This window comes from Macaca mulatta, chromosome 11 (assembly GCF_049350105.2).
Source record: "Macaca mulatta isolate MMU2019108-1 chromosome 11, T2T-MMU8v2.0, whole genome shotgun sequence".
Lineage (NCBI taxonomy): Eukaryota > Metazoa > Chordata > Mammalia > Primates > Cercopithecidae > Macaca > Macaca mulatta.
The window spans coordinates 9,344,834-9,356,612 of record NC_133416.1 but is presented as its reverse complement, the minus strand read 5'-3'; the positions used below and the strand labels follow the sequence as shown (position 1 = coordinate 9,356,612).

The window sequence follows — 11,779 nt, the reverse complement described above, 5'->3', positions numbered from 1 at the left end:
CTGAATTACAGCCGTGTCCTCAGCGGGTCACTGTTTACACTGACAATTACAAAGAGCTTGAACTCGCTGTCCCAAGAGGCAACAAGCCCTTCATTATCATGGTGGCAAGCCTCTGTGCAGACCTCCTCCCCCGCGGCTTCCTGTCGGGGCAACGTGAAGTCCCATGACAGTGACTCAGAGCCAGCCCAGTAGCTTCAGTGCAGGAAAAATCACAAAAACTCAGACACATCCTAAACATGGGCAGTTGGTAGGAGCCGATTCCTCAATTAAACCTGTTCGGAGGCTTTCTGGGCTTGCACAGCTCTGATCACAGGCTTGTGCTTTCTGCTCCCTGTGAAGGGCGGCAAGGAGGCTGGGCTCTGCCATTCTGCAGGCTCCTCTACGTGGAGTCTGCCCTGTGGTCTCGGTGGCCTGTGCCAGACAGTGTGACCGTCGCCCGCAGTGAACACTTGGCACAGCAGAGCAGGCTTGGGGAAGAACAGAAAGTGACCTCTAAGCCTGCAGAAGACGCTAAGCCACGCACGGCCTCACGCGCACTGCGTGTCAATCGCGGCGGAAGCAGGAACGAGCTCTTAATAGTTCCAGGAAATGCAAAGGTCGCCCTGGAAAACTGCGTGGACCTTTCTGGCTACTCACAGGTGGGGAGCCACTGCCTGAGACACAAAGGTAAAGAATTAACCTGAAACTGCATATTATAAAACTTATTTTTAAATGACGGCGCTTAATTTAAAAGACTCCCAAAGAATACTGCATTAGAAAGTGACAGAGTGAAACCGTGAGGCTGACCACAGGAGTCTCTGGAAATTTTCCAAATGTTGTGTCAAAACTGGGAAACAGAAGAACCGCACCTGATGAAACATTCGATTAATCACTCGAGTCCTCCCCACATGCAAAGCTCTGTTAAAAAGTGTTCCAAAGGTGGAGAGGATGATATTTCTTCCGATTTCGCAGGGGGTGTACACCACCCCTGTGATACGATTCCTAATATGCATGGGGAGAGAGGGTGATATTAGTCTCATTATTGTGGGAGGTGTACACTCCCTAGTGATATGGTTCCTAATATCCAGGCAAGGAGAGGACGATATCACTCCCAATAGAGCAGGGTGTGTACACCCTTTCTGTGACATTGTTCCTAATAGCCAGCGGGGTAGAGGAAGATATTACTCCCAATATTGCAGGGGGTGTACAGCCTCTTGTGATATTCTTCCCTATATCCTGGGAGGGAGACGATGATACTAGTGGTAATATCGCAGGGGGTGTACACACCCACTGTGATATTGTTCCAAATATCCAGAGGGAGAGAAAATGATATGACTGCCAGTATCACAGGGGGTGTACATCCTCCTGTGATATTGTTTCTTATATTCAGGGGGAGAGGATGATATTACTCCCAATATCGCAGTGGTTGTACACACCTCCTGCGATATTGTTCCTGATATCCCGAAAGGGAGAACATAATATTTCTCTCAATATGGCAGGGGGTGTACACCTCCTTTGTAATATTGTTCTTAATATCCATGATGGGAGAGGATGATATGACTCCCAATATCACAAGAAGTGTACAGCCGCCTGTGATGCAGCTCCTAACATCTAAGTGGGGAGAGGATGATATTACTGCCCATATCACACGAGTTGTAAAACCCTTTCGATATTTTGCCTACAATCCTGAGGGGAGAGGATGATATTGCTCCCAATATCGAAGAAGGCATACACCCCCCTGTGACACTATGCCCAATATCCACGTTGGGAGACGATGACATTACGCCCAATATCGCAGGGGATGTACACCCACCCTGGGATATTGTTCCTTATATAGAGAGGGGGAGAAGATGCTATTGCTCCCAATCACGCAGGGGCCGTGGCTCTACACCTGTCCTGTGATATTGTTCTTAATATCCTACGGAAGAGAGGATGATGCTACACCCAATATCACAGGGGGTGTACACCCACCCAGTGATATTGTTCTTAATGTAATCCACCCCCCACCACCAGGGATATCGTTCCTAATATCCAGGGAAAGAGAGGATAACATTATGCCCAATATTGCAGGGCAGTGTACACACCCTCTGTGATGTTGTTCCTCCTATCCAAAGGTAGAGACGATGATATTACTGTCCATATCGCAGGGAGTGTACACCCTTCTGTGATATTGTTTTTGATATTCAGTGGGGGAGAAGATAACATTAATCCCAATATCGCAGAAGGTGTACAGACCCCTGTGATGTAGTCCCTAATGTACAGGGGAAAGAGAAGAATATTACTTTCAATATTGCAGGGGCTGTAACCACCCTGCCCCCCGAATATTGGTCTTAATATGCAGCGGGGTGGAGGCTGATAGTACTCCCAATATCCCAGAAGGTGCACACACACCATTGATAAAGTTCTTAATATCCAGCGGGAAAGAGGCTGATTTTACTTTCGATACCACAGTGGGTGTACACAGCCCCCAACCCTGGGGAATCATTCCTAATATCCAGGCGGGAAGAAGATGACACGACTGACAATATCGAAGGGGGTGGACACCTCTTCAGTGATATGGTTCCTCTTATCCAGGGGGTGAGTGGATGACATTACTCCCAGTAAAGTAGGAACCTTACAGCCACCCTGGGATTTTGTCCTTAATAACCACAGGGGAGAGGGATATTATTACCAGTATTGCAAGGGGTGTACACCCCTCCTGTGATATTGTTTCTTATATCCAGGAAAGGAGATGATGATATTAGTACCAATATTGAAGGGATGGACAGTCCCCATGGGATATTGTTCTAAAGATACAGGTTGAAAGAGGATGAGATTCCATCCAATACAACAAGGGGTATATACCCAGCCTGTGATATTAATCGTAAAACCTAGAAGAAGAGAGAATGACATTGCTTCCAAAAACACACAGGGTGTACACCCACCCTGTGATATTGTTCCTGTCATCTAAAGGAAGAGATGGTGATGCTACTCCCACTACTGGAGAAGGTGCACACCCCCTGTGATATTGTTCCTCATAACTTGTGGGGGAGAGCATGATTTAAGTTCCCATACGACAGTGGCTTGAAAGCCAGTCTGTGATATTGCTCCTAATTTCCAGTAGGTAAACTATGATGTTCCTGCCAAGAGAGTAGTGGGTGTACAGCCGCCCTGTGATATGTCTCCGAATATTCAGGGAAACACAGGATGACATTATCCCAAATCTCCCAAAAAGTGTATACCCATTGTGTGATATGGTTCCTAATATCCAGAGGTGCAAATTGTGGTATTCATTCTCCAATCGCAGGCTGTGTACACACAACCTGTGAAATTGTTCCTAATATCCTGAAAAAAAAAGACTACTAATAATGGACACACATTGCGGTGGGGATTAATTGGCTATTAAGATCCCCATCGCAGGGGAGTGAGGCACCCTCCGTGATGTGGGGAGTAATAGCCCCCTCTCCCTCGCTGGCTATTATGATCTACATCGCACGGCGGTTCAGGACACCAGCCCTGCCCCAACCTTGACCCAGACAGTGGGTGTCATGGGACCACCTCAGGGTGGGTGTCAGCTCAGCTCTAAGGTATCCCTGCTGCCAAAGACCAACAGTTCCTGCTTGTTTGAATCTGGCCACAGGGTCTCTGTTGGTGAGACAGATGACCATGAGGCAGATACCCTGAAATCTAGCACGAAAGAGCTCAATGCCCCCATGAGAGGCACCATAGCACTCAAACATTGCAGACATACTAGCGAAGGCCACAGCATGCCCTGAGTGAGGAACAATCTGACCAAGATCCTGGGGTCCTGCCACACAGCCTTTAAACCAGGGACTGGAAACTGTTTCCCTAAAGAGCCAGGAGTCAGTATTTTCGGCTTTGCCAAGTGATCTTTGCCTCAAGGATGCAACTCTGCCCTGGCTGCATGACAGCAGCTTCTGCAGGTGGCCTGTGAAGAGATGGGCATGACTGCACCCCCATAAAACTTTACTTATGGACATGGAAACGTCTCAGTGTCATGAAGTGTTATTTTTTTTATTTGTTCAACCATTTGGAAATGTAAAATCCATTCTTGATTTACGGGCCAGAAGAGCAGGCAGGGAGGGACAGGCTGCCCCTTGCCGACCTCTGGAATGAGCTTAGAGAAGGAAAGGACAGGCTGGGCCAGTGCAGCCTCCTCACAGCGGATTCGCTGCAGGAGGGGTCCTTCTTAGCAACCACTTCTCATCCTTCATCTTGGCTTCAAGTGCAGTTCAGGTAGAGAAAGAGAGAACAGAATTGGCCTCAGGAACAAGAAGGAAGGAGATGCAGGGTCAAGCAGCCGTGTGGATCGGTCACACTCAACATTCACACCAAGCGGAGCACAGGCAGGACCAGCCCGGGGGTGCTGAATGGAGGCTCTCTGGGGTGGCGGACCTCTGGGTGGGCAAGATTCTCTACCTAAAACTCATATAGAGGTTCTACACAGCAGTAGTTACAGAAAACACACACTAAGAAAAAGGCCAAAATAAAAATAGGACACCAAGTTTGGCCAACTGGGTCTCACAAGCCAGTAGGTAAGAAAGCCCAGGAGGGCCCATCAGAGGAGCTGGGGGTGGGTTCCTGCCTGCAGGGTCCCTGGGACACCCCATTCCCACAGATGAGGACCCAAACTTTGGAGAGGAAGCTGTCAGAGTCACCAAGTGAGCTAATCAGAACTGGAGCCACAGAGCAGGTGAGGAGCCCTGGCCACATCCCCGTATGGGCTGAGAAGTTGGGGCGGGGGCAAACCCCGAGGGGCAGATGCAAACAGTGGACTGCAAGCCTTCCTCCTGCCGAGAGGATGCTCAGCTCCCAAGGGACCACCAAGGCCTGGAACCCAGGGACACACCACCTGACCATCATGCCCAGGCCTCCCGGACCAGGCAATGTCCAGTACAGGCAGGCAGTCTGGGCTTGGGACCGGGATAGGGGTGGATGGTCCTGCTAGGCAGGTCTCCTTCTCCCTACCAGCTGGGCTGGTTGCACTGTAGTTTTGGTTCTGGCAACATATTGCTGCCCACTTTGGTCACACCAGTCCCTGGTTCCCTGGCTAGACCCAGTGCTGTCCAACCCACCTACACAGACCCCACACACCCAGTGCCCACCAGGCTCCCGTCAGCCAGAAGGACCCATGCTCATCCCCTGAAGTATCCGTGGGAGCCCGCATCCCACAGGGACCCACAGCTCGGGGCCAACCTCCATGGGGGCCTCTTGGTTGTGGTGGTAGGGGCAGGGTGGGGGAGTTGACCTCCAGCCCTCCCATCCTGGCCACTGGGTTTTGTGGGGATCATTCAGTCCTGGGAGCTTCCTGGGGACCCCAGAAGGAAGAGAACAGGGTGGTCATGGCAGCCTCAGCCCCAGGCTCTGGGCCCAAGTGCAACAGAAGGAAGAGAACAGAGTGGTCATGGCAGCCTCAGCCCCAGGCTCTGGGCCCAAGTGCAACAGTCTTTAGGTTGTGGTTTGATTTGGGCAGTAACAACAGGTCTTGTCATTTACACAAGGATTGGCTTCAATGTAATGCATCAAGTGACTGTGGAGGACACAGATCAGCCTCCAGCCCAGTTATACCTGGTGACTTAGGCAGTGCAGGCTGGGGAGTGGAAAAGCTGACCCTTGACCTCCCCACATACCCTGCCCACCAGATGCCAGTAGCGGCCAGGGATCCCCGACTTCAGGCAGAGGCAGGCAGCACAGTTGCTGCCTCCTTTGATCCCATCCCAGGGCCCACAGCCCCTGGAGAAACCTGGCAGGGGCTGAGTTGGGAGAATCAGGCAGGGGGATGCCAAGTGAAGAATGTGAGGGACTGGGCATGAGGGGCACTAAGGGCACAGGGTCTCCTTCCCCTGGGGAGGGGGCAGTGAGACATATAGTAGCCAAGCCTCCACAGGGACCACCCTGCTGCCAGGCACACGTGGTGTCCATACCCACCCCAACGGCTGCGGGAAGGTTCTTCATCAACAAAAGGGGAGGACGCACCCACACCCACATAGGCATTGGTGCCCACACACATCAGAGAAGAAAATTGCTGCTGTGCCCAAGTTGTGGGGATAGGGGCAATGTCCCCTTCCTGCCCATGGTGGCTCCAAAATTACCTGCTCCTGCCAGCACTCCCACCCCCAACTCCACAAGCTGTTGACCTCCACCACAGTGCCATGCCACGTGCCAAGAACAGCTCAGCAATACATCTCAAAGGGTACTATCCTGGAGCGGTTGTGCTGGGCAAGGGACATGTTTCCTAGTCACAGAGGTTTTCCTTCTTTACCGCTCACAGGACCTGTGCCTCGGTTTCCCCCACTGTGGCACAGTGTAAAAATCCCATCTTGAAGGCTAGGAACCAAGAAAGGTCACCACACCTGGTGAAACGGGCGGTGAAACTCCCTGCCTTGGACCTCTTGCTCCAGGACTGATGTCCATTGGGACATGGCCATGCCAGCATCCTGGGGAGGGCTGCATTCCTTGCCTAGGGAACATTGCTCCCGGTTAGAGATCACTAAGTTGAGGCCCCTAATGGATTGGGGGAGGCACAGGGGTAGAATAGAGGTAGCCCCATCATATGGGCCTATGTAGACCCCAGAAAGCAAGCATAGAGTTCAGACTCTTGTCTGAAGCTGGCCACCTGAAAGTATTTGCGCTTTGGGGTGTGATGAGGGCCTGGGGTCAGGGAACAAAGTGTGCTACTTTGGACATGCAGGAGGTTCTCTGCAGCTCTCTCAGGTACAGGGTATGTTGCCAAGTATATGCTTTTAAAAACCCTAGGAGGAGGGGGCACCCAGATGGGGCCCTGAAGTCAAGGGCAAGGTCCAGCCTTTCTACCTCCCCAGCTGAAGACAGGCTGGAGGACAATTCTCCAGAGTTTCATAACAAAGAAGAGAAAAAAGAAATCAAAAAGACCTGGAGGACAGGCAAGCTAATGAGGGCTTACAGGGATCACCCTGCTTTATCCTCAAAACAAGCCTTCCCTATCTGTCCTCTGGGCCAGGTGAGGAAACAGGTCACAGTAGGACATTCAGACCCTGGGCAGGCAGCTGGCAGCCTGGAGCCAAGGAGGTGCAAACACATTTTCACTAAGGCACATCCTGCACAGCCCTAAATCCATTCAACCTTGAGTCAACACAGCACATGCTTCTGTGAGCACAGGGTTGGGGCTGGGGTTACAGATGAACAGCATCTCAAGGCAGAAGAATTTTTCCCAGTACAGATCAAAATGGACTTTCTTATGTCTTCGTCTTTCTCCATAGACACAATAACAGTCTGATCTCTCTTTCTTTCCCCCACACAGAGAGTGTCACCCTGTATGTCAGCCACTGGGGGACAGGTTTCAGCTTACGCCCACCTTCCAGATTCCACCCTCTCAGCTTGGCAGAAGCTGGCCAGGAATTGGGGCTAATGGATGGGTGGGGTCTGCAGACCACACCATGTTCAGGTCCCCATGATGGCCTCACACATGAGTGGTGGCCCTGCAGTTCCAGGTGCCACACACACGCCAGCCTCTGCTCAGACACTGATATTTGAGGAGGAGGAGCAGCAGAACCCAGGAACTGACCCCACAGTGCCACTCACACCCACAGACGACTCTCCACATAGGCATCAGGTCTCGGTCCTGGCCACCTCCACCTGCAGGGCCTCAGCTCTTTCCCGGGACTCACGTGGTCCTTCCTCACATGCAGCTCTGGTAGGATGCATTGCTCTGTACTCAGGGGCTCTGAGGTGACAATGGCCACGCTCAAGTAGAGTGCAAGGGCACAGGCTGGGTGTCCATTGTGGGGACCCTGACTGCAGCACTCCCAGGCTATCATCAGGCATGCTGGCCCCCAGGCTTAGCTAGGGCACCAGCAGTAGGAGTGCACTGCTCTGGACTCTGCAGAAGGAGGACAACTATCACTGCATCTTCATGTTCTCCTGCTGGTGTCACTCTGTGCTTCTCATCTCCTGGTTGTAGGATTCAGGGCAAACTTTCTGAAGACCTTGTGGGAAACAGCAGAGTCCAGCAGAGAAGAGGAGAAAAGCCCAGCTGCAAAGATGAAAAAATGGCAGGTGTGACATGGGCCCCCAATCAGATTCTGTATTTAAATGAGGTCTTCCGGAACACCTGCTCTCATTGGATAATACTTCAAATATATATATATATATATATATATACATATACATATATATATATTTTTTTGAGACAAAGTCTCGTTCTGTAGCCCATGCTGGGGTGCAGTGGCATGATCTCGGCTCACTGCAACCCCCGCCTGCCGGGTCCCGGTTCAAGCAATTCTCCTGCCTCAGCCTCCCAAATAGCTGAGATTACAGGCATGCATCATAATGCCGGGTAATTTTTTGCACTTTTAATAGAGACAGAGTTTCACCATGTTGGCAAGGTTGGTCTTGAACCCCTGGCCTCGGGTGATTCACCCACCTTGGCTTCCTAAAGTGCTAAGATTACAGGCAAGAGCCACCATGCCAAGCCCATTGTGGCATCTTAATCACAGAGGAAAAGAAGTCCTGGACCCAGCATGAAGATGATGGAAAGGGGGAGTAAAACCTACCAAAATGCATCTTTGTAAGTGCATTATTGAGCTGGCATTGAAGGATGGAATCCACAGCAGTCAATAAGCAATTGGCAGGAACCAAAGTGGAATTTTTTTTTCTGTTTAGACAGTTGCACAGAGGATGGGGCATCAGAAACAAAACCGGATGTCTCTCCAAAATGAGGTCAGAAATCTGACATCTTAGACTTCAAATAAAAGCCCACCTCAGAGCAGGAGCAGCAAGGAGAGCAGCTGTCCCTGCATTGGTGCTGGGTGGGGGGGAAAACCACTGACCCTGAGAACTGATGAGAAGCAGTCCTCCAGGAGTTCATGCTGGAAGACCTCGAGAGCATGTGTCAAATCGACGCGGCACCAGGCGGCTGCTCACTTCACCCCTACCCCATGTGAGTGAACATCTTTGCTGAAACAATGCAACCCTGTCCTCAAAATATCTCCCCACATAAAATTCTAAGGAAGATAAGTCCGCGTGCAAAACGTTACAAAACTTAAGTCAACAAAGTACTGTGGATACATCCAGTAATTCAAGAAACAAATTCAGCAGAGCCACAAAAATCCAAAAGGTGGAAAAGATCCACTGCTGGCAAAGTATCCACTGCTGTTGCTCCTGTTAAGAGACTGTATTTCATAAAAAGCTAGACACGCCCCTCTGTGGTCTCACACTTGCCTTCTCCGGCATGTCTGCCCTAGAAATGCCCTTGCACGGTCTTCTCCAAGAGACATATACGGGGCAAGAATATTTAGGCAGTGATTGTAGACATAGAAAACACCTGAAAGCCATCCAAACACACCTCTATCAAGGGAAAAAGCTGCCCTAGTCACATTGTGGAATATGATACAGAAGTGAAAATGAACGGCACTTAGAAGCATCAACAATGAAAAATTACAGTGAACAAAGGAAATTACTGAAAAATACACTGCTATTCCCTATACAGTTCACAAACCATAGTATGTGCTATTGCTTAATAATATACACAGAAATGATAAACCTTATGAAAAGCAAGACAAACATTGACACATTAGTCCTATGTCTGGGTGGAGAAGGGAGACCCAGGTTATCAAGGAAGGGCATATTGTAGCCTTTCAAGACACTCGATGCTAATGGATGATGACATCAGCGCAATTATTAATCTATCGGATTATACATTCAGTTTTTGTTTGTTTGTTTTTGAGGTGGAGTTTTGCTCATGTAGCCCAGGCTAGAGTGTAATGGCACGATCTCGGCTCACTGCAACTTCTGTCTCCTGGGTTCAAACAACTCTCCCACCTCAGCCTCCCGAGTAGCTGCGATCACAGGTGCCTGCCATGATGCTCAGCTAACTTTTTGTATTTTTTTAGTAGAGACGGGTTTCACCAGGTTGGCCAGGCTGGTCTCGAACACCTGACCTCAAATGATCCGCCTGCTTCAGCCTCCGAAAGTGCTGGGATTACAGGCATGAGCCACCGTGCCCACCCAAATTTTATAGACTCCTTTGTGTCATATATTTCATAATTAAACATAAAAAATAAAATATTTACTGTAGTGTGTAAATGAAAGAGCAATAAAAAATGCTGCAAACTTTTAAACATCAAACTTGTTGTATAGCTCATAGTGACCTTCGTATTAAGCTGTGGTAAGTTCCAAGTTGTATTTTACTGTAATTTTCTAAAAACTAGGTGAACAGATGAAAAACAGAATTCAGTTTTAAAACAAGATATTAAGATAATGTTACTGGTCAACGGTGTCCAGGTTCTTGGTGTCTTGAACCAAGACTTGGACACAATGCAAAAATGGAGCAAGGAAAGAATGAAGCAGCAAATTAGAGATTTACAGAAAATGAAAGCACACTCCACAGGGTGGGAGCACCTGAGCACAGGGAGCCCGTTACTGAAGTTTCTGGGGTTCAAATCCCCTTTAGAGGTTTCCATTGGTTACTTGATGTGTACCCTATGTAAATGAAGAGGATGAAGTAAAATTACAAAGTCATGTACTCAGTGTATGCCCTGTGTAAATGGAGAGGATATTTCCTGTCATAGCCCAAAAGTTTCCATTTGATTAATTCTCCGAAGTCAGGGTGAATCGGACTTTTGTTCCTGCCTCCAGACCCTTTTCTCCTGCCTCCGTGGAATGGAGGGCAGACATGGAAAAGTGTTTTGTCCAAATGACATGTCCCAGGGCACACTGGCAGCTGAGGACAAGAGGGAACCAGGTGGTGCCACTGAGGAACGCTCACCCGCATCTCCACACCGCACAGAACAAAGTGAGTGTCCTTGTCCTGAACCCTCTAAAGTGAATATCTCGTCTCAGGGCTTTCATGAAACCCTTTTTTGGAGAGGCTCCTTCTCTCTCCTTCTGCAGCCACAAGGCAGCAGGGATAGCCCCTCTCACGCTGAAATTCTTCTTAAAAAAACAAAGAGAATAAAATAATAGAATTAATGTAATGAATAATAAAATAATGAAAATGAAACTTTTTTTTACAGAAGCAGATCTGGAATTTCATGTATTGGTGGCATTAAAAGCAGAAAATGGACCTATAAGCCTGGTGGGGTGGCTCAAGCCTGTAATCCCAGCACTTTGGATGGTCAAAGCGGGCGGATCACGGGGTCAGGAGATCAAGACCATCCTGGCTAACATGGTGAAACCCCGTCTCTACTAAAAATACAAAAAATTAGCCAGGCATGGTGGCGGGTGCCTGTAGTCCCAGCTACTCAGGAGGCTGAGGCAGGAGAATGGCGTGAAGCCGGGAGGTGTAGCTTGTAGTGAGCAGAGATCGCATCACTGCACTCCAGTCTGGGCAACAGAGCAAGACTCTGTCTAAAAAGGAAAGAAAAGAAAAGAAAAGAGAATGGACCGATAGAGCTCAACTTAATGGCAAAAAATTAAGGAAAGAATAAAAAGACTCTGCTAATAATGGTGACATGAGTTGCTCATATTGTCATTTTCTCTGGGACCTAATATTGGGAGGAGGTGGGACCACCTGCCACCAGGCTCCAGGTGATTTTCAGGCTGTTCCCCCAAATCACTGCAGCCTCTTCCCTGCTGGTCCCTTGATGCTGCTGCCGTGCCGGGCGTCCTGTGTGCCAGGAGGCACCTCGGCAGCTTCCAGTGGGATAGGCCTGCGGCATTCTGAGCCTGAATGCCGTGATCTCTAGGAAGTAAGGAGACACAAGCAGGAAGTGTTCAGGGATGGAGCGGCCACTTCTCAGAGATCAGTCTCAGGCCCGAGCTGGGAAGAATCCCCTTTCAGGGCAATGGCTCCAGGCTGAGGTCAGCGCTGTTTCTGTGCATT

General features: G+C 49.5%; 1 long non-coding RNA gene across 1 annotated transcript; it reads left to right on the top strand.

Annotated features, from left to right (window-relative positions):
• The first annotated feature begins 292 nt into the window (after positions 1-292).
• LOC144332778 (uncharacterized) lies at positions 293-11,401 on the top strand. Its single transcript, XR_013400881.1, has 2 exons — positions 293-666; positions 10,594-11,401. It is a non-coding gene; the product is annotated as an uncharacterized LOC144332778 (long non-coding RNA).
• Positions 11,402-11,779: the final 378 nt, after the last annotated feature.